General features: G+C 35.0%; 1 pseudogene across 1 annotated transcript; it reads left to right on the forward strand.

Moving 5' to 3' along the window:
* Positions 1–1,265: 1,265 nt before the first annotated feature.
* On the forward strand, positions 1,266–3,410 carry LOC114194731 (prohibitin-3, mitochondrial pseudogene; annotated as a pseudogene). The gene is made up of 2 exons (XR_014993294.1): positions 1,266–2,193; positions 3,224–3,410. The product of XR_014993294.1 is annotated as a prohibitin-3, mitochondrial pseudogene (transcript).
* Positions 3,411–4,973: the final 1,563 nt, after the last annotated feature.

Raw genomic sequence — 4,973 nt, forward strand, 5'->3', positions numbered from 1 at the left:
CATGTTATTCAAGTATCCTTCATTCTTACTCAAACTATAATTCTTCAAATAACTTTTGTTTAGGTTCATTCAAACCCATTTAGTGGATAATTTTTGTTTAAGTGAGTAGTACCTTAGATTAGAGCATTTCTTTTAACATGTTCTCTAGTTTCTTTATCTCTCAAAGATGGCAACATGTATTTCTACACCCATCACAAAAGGTTATTTCTTCCTCAATCTCACTACTCATAAGATTGGCGTGTCTCGTAACATTGTCTTTCATGAACATGATTTTCCTTACAAAAACATTTATAAATCACACAACTCTTTATCTCTTTTTGTTCCACATCATTACAATCACAATTATGATGACATGTTTCATGATCTCGACATTAATACATCCCCTCTTTTGAATAATTCATCCAATACAATTGATGTTACTCCTACTAAACATGCTACCTCGTCCACTACTCCCCATATTGATAAATCTAACAATGAAACTTCTAGCGCCCCCGTCACTCTTCCAAGCAACACAAAAACTCCTAATTACATAAACACTTACTTGATCGTTGTTATGACCGTTTGGCAAAATTTACCATACAACTTTGTACTGACGCATAAATGATATAATCAACAATTGAAGTCTTGTGAACATGGAAACCATTCGGTTATTGACTCCAAATATCATTTGATGTAGAATTGATCAGCATTGATCGTGACATTTGATTGTTGACTCCAAACATCATTTGATGTGGAATTAATCAACACTGACCGTGACATTCAACTGTCGACTGGGTGTGGTCACTGTTCGGTGTAGCCGACACCTCAACTAGCCATGACTTCAAACCTCAATTGTTAGATCAAAAGACAATCAACGATGTGGGACGTATGACATAATTTGAATGACGATCCATACTCCATAAATTTATTTGAGCGCCAATCGATTCAGATGAAGAATAGATCCCTACGTTACAACTTATATTTTCCAAACTTAGGGTCCAGTGTTTAAACATATTAACGATGACAATTTTCTGCTTATGAAAATTTAAAACGGTGAAGAAATTCCCTAAGTAGCTTATGGTAAAATACTACGAATGAAAATTGTAGGATCAAGCTTGTAATTTGGAATGAATGTAGATAAACAAATGTTTAAATTTAAAGTTACTCTTATATATATTTATTTAATTTACTCTTACATTGATAATTTTTTTACCTTACATATTTGATAATTTGATAAATATATACATTATAAAGTAATTAAATATTACTTTCTCTCCAAGCCAGAATTCCATCTCCATAACCCATCGAGCTAATCTAAGAAAGAGGAAAACCCACCAAAAACCCTAAACCCTTCTTCTCTGTAATGGGTAGCAGCCAAGCCGCAGTCTCGTTCCTCACTAACCTCGCCCGCTCGGCCTTCGGCCTGGGCGCGGCGGCCACCGCCCTCTCCTCCTCCCTGTACACCGTCGACGGCGGCCAGCGCGCTGTCCTCTTCGACCGGTTCCGGGGCATTCTCGACGACACCGTCGGCGAGGGAACCCATTTTCTCATCCCGTGGGTTCAGAAACCCTACATTTTCGACATCCGCACGCGCCCTCACACCTTCTCCTCCATCTCCGGCACCAAAGATCTTCAGATGGTCAACCTCACACTCCGCGTCCTCTCCCGTCCTGAAATCGGCAAGCTCCCCGTCATTGTCAAGAACCTCGGCCTCGAGTACGATGAGAAGGTTCTGCCGTCCATCGGCAACGAGGTTCTCAAGGCCGTCGTCGCGCAGTTCAACGCTGATCAGCTCCTCACCGACCGTTCTCAGGTATCCGCTCTCGTCCGCGACAGTCTCATCCGCCGCGCGAAGGATTTCAACATTGTTCTTGATGACGTCGCCATCACGCACCTCTCCTACGGCAGCGAGTTCTCGCGCGCGGTGGAGCAGAAGCAGGTGGCGCAGCAGGAGGCGGAGCGGTCCAAGTTCGTTGTGATGAAGGCGGAGCAGGAGCGGCGGGCCGCGATTATCCGTGCCGAGGGAGAGAGTGACGCGGCGAAGCTGATCTCCGACGCTACTGCCTCAGCCGGAATGGGGCTGATTGAACTCAGGAGGATTGAAGCCTCCAGGGAAATAGCCTCCACGCTGGCGAAGTCGCCAAATGTTTCGTACCTACCTGGTGGACAGAACTTGATGATGGCTCTTAATGCTTCCCGTTGATCTTGATAATGGTAATCACATTGTTGTTGATTTGTTTGCATTTGGATTGTCATATATGGTAATTTCATGTCTGATAGTGTGTAGATTCAATCCTTTGATAAAGAAAGTAACAGAACCTATTGATTTAGGTAGCATTTCTCTTTTTTGATTGGGAACCCTTAAGTGAATAATCTTGTATTGATGATCTGGTTTCTTATGTAGTCATTGAGTTTATATCCATTTATCTTTTTCAAGTTTTAACAGAGATTATTGGGAATGTTGTCTTATACAGGGTTCATCCTTGTTCGACAAGGAACTCTTATTATTATTAGTAGAGTATAATTGAATGTTCTCTTTGTTAGAGTATAATTCAGTGCTGATCTTATCAATAGAGTAGACTTTTTTGTTTTGTAGTTTCAACATTAAATTTCTCTTACAAATAGGTTGCAAGTTGGATATCTTGTCTAAAGAATTTCCTTGAGGAACCTTAACCTTTCAACACAAGCATTTGAGTGCTAAATTGTTTACAGACACTGGCACACTTTTGCATACATTACCACACTCTATCATCCATTAACATTGGAACCCATTTCCATACCTATTTTACTTTTTCTTTCATCTAGATCCTTATGAACAAGGAAAATTATGTTCCGACAAAGTTTTATTAACAAACTTTTGATAAATTACACGTGGCAATCCTTTAATGGATGAAATAAATGTTTGATATGACTTGGAAAGAGAAGAAAAATGTTTGGTGTGTGTTAAAAAGCAAACTTTTGTTAAAAAAAAAAGTTTGTCAAAGAAAGAATCATAGTCCTATGAACAATCCGCTGGGATGCATGGGCTAACACTGTTCATTCAGCTCTATTAAGTTAGTTGGGTTCCATTTTCATCTTAACTTTAAATCATTGGCATTTAACTGCTTCTACCTCTCCGCACAAAAGAAGTAGAAAGACCATGAAATTGTATTGTATACCCAGTTGTTTGTGGTTTTTGATTTGCAACTTTACATGTTGAGCAATCTTTTATAATTGCCTTAACACTCCTGCTTCTTCATTTCAGGGACATGCTTGGATCAATTTGGTTAGTTGTTCTTTTCTTAGAAATAGTTTTCTTGAGTTTTTACAGTAGACTTCATCTCATTTGAGGACAGTTCAATATAATACTCGTGTGTGGATAAAATGTGAGTCATCTCTGACTTTATCAGCAATTTACCAAAGTATTTCAATATATCCTGAGCATTTGGTTATGTTTCTTCTCTGAGTTTGGCCATTCTCGCTTGCAAATTATGTGATCAACAATGTGAAAGCTTATGATAGTTTAAAAGGAATATTGTGTATTTTAATGATTGGGATGTACCTGAAATTAAAAATGAATGTGAGAGAATAAATGTTTTCAAGAATTTCACTTTAATTTGTTTAATTTCTAGAATTAAATTGAAGATTTTAGGCAATTTCAAGGAATAAGTTTACAGTACTTCAAATAAAATATCTACTTAAATGAAATATTGAGAAGTGAAATGAATATTTGTTACATTTGATGGATGTATTAATTTTTACAATAGTTATTTTAAAAGTCATAAAATTGTGAAAAATAAGATTTTACATATTTAATGCATGATTTTTTTTTCCCTTTCTTGGTGGGGTGAGTGTAAAAACAAATAAGATAAAAATAGTTAGAGTTGATTGGAATGAAAAAATAGGAAAAGATTTGAAAAGTAATATTCTTACCAATTTTCTTTTATTACTCTGTAATTCTTTTTTTCTTCAGTTCAATATTTGCCATTTTCACGTATTTTTGTTATTTTTAAATTTCAATCTTTTATACTATTTTATTTTCCTCATTTTGACTAAACAAACAAATCCATAAAGAGTGAAAATGAGACAGCATTCTTTGCTTTATTTTAAAATTATTCAAATAATCTTATGCGTTTGTTTGGAATACTTTCTCTACAATCATTTCCAGAAAAAAATAAATACAAATCTTTAACTAAATATTTTGAAGTTTTAATTTCAACCATTTTTACCCGTTTAATGCTTACAACTAAGTAGTAAAATTGTAGTTATGAAATAAACTAATGCTAACTTTTTTAAGTTGAAAGAAAACTAAGGAACATTGACATGGTATTGCATGAAGAAACTCAAAAAATAAAAATGTCTTGGAGAAATACTTGAGTAGCCCTCCTTGGACAACCTCTTTTTTGTGTGTGCCACACCATCCTTAAAATCGCTGCCTACACTCATAACAAGACAAGCAAACATCCTTTTTAATTAGCTCTATTTTTTTAAAAAAAAATTGATGAGAAAGTTCTAAAACGTCCTACCAAAAACTACTTTTGTGTGTGTATTTTGTCCTTGCTAAGTTGTTGATTTTGTTGCATCTACGTTAAAAATGAAAGATTAAGAACATAAACAATACTAAAAAAAATGCATTTAATGTGTAAAAGAAGGGACAAATCAAGAGTTAATGAACATATATGTATGGAATTCTGTTAAGCTTTTCTCCAAAAGTTACTAATGGAAACAATATGCAATCTCATTTATGTTTGAACTTATGCATATGTATACCGTCAAAATATTTTGACTTTGATATATTAAAAAAAATTAATTTTTAATATATTTTAAAATATTAAAATATGTATATGTTAATGTACTTTGAAAACACAATAGAAATACAACATTAGAAGCACATTGTCCACTACCATCAACATCAATTGTTATAATGAATAGGGTGTCCTTAATATTTAAAACAGTGATAGTATCAAGAGAACAAAATGCCTCATATTTCTTATATGCTAAACTTACAAAATTGA

The sequence above is a fragment of the Vigna unguiculata genome, chromosome 1, assembly GCF_037176805.1.
Source record: "Vigna unguiculata cultivar grain cowpea cultivar isolate G323 ecotype 2 chromosome 1, ASM3717680v1, whole genome shotgun sequence".
Taxonomy (NCBI): Eukaryota; Viridiplantae; Streptophyta; class Magnoliopsida; order Fabales; family Fabaceae; genus Vigna; species Vigna unguiculata.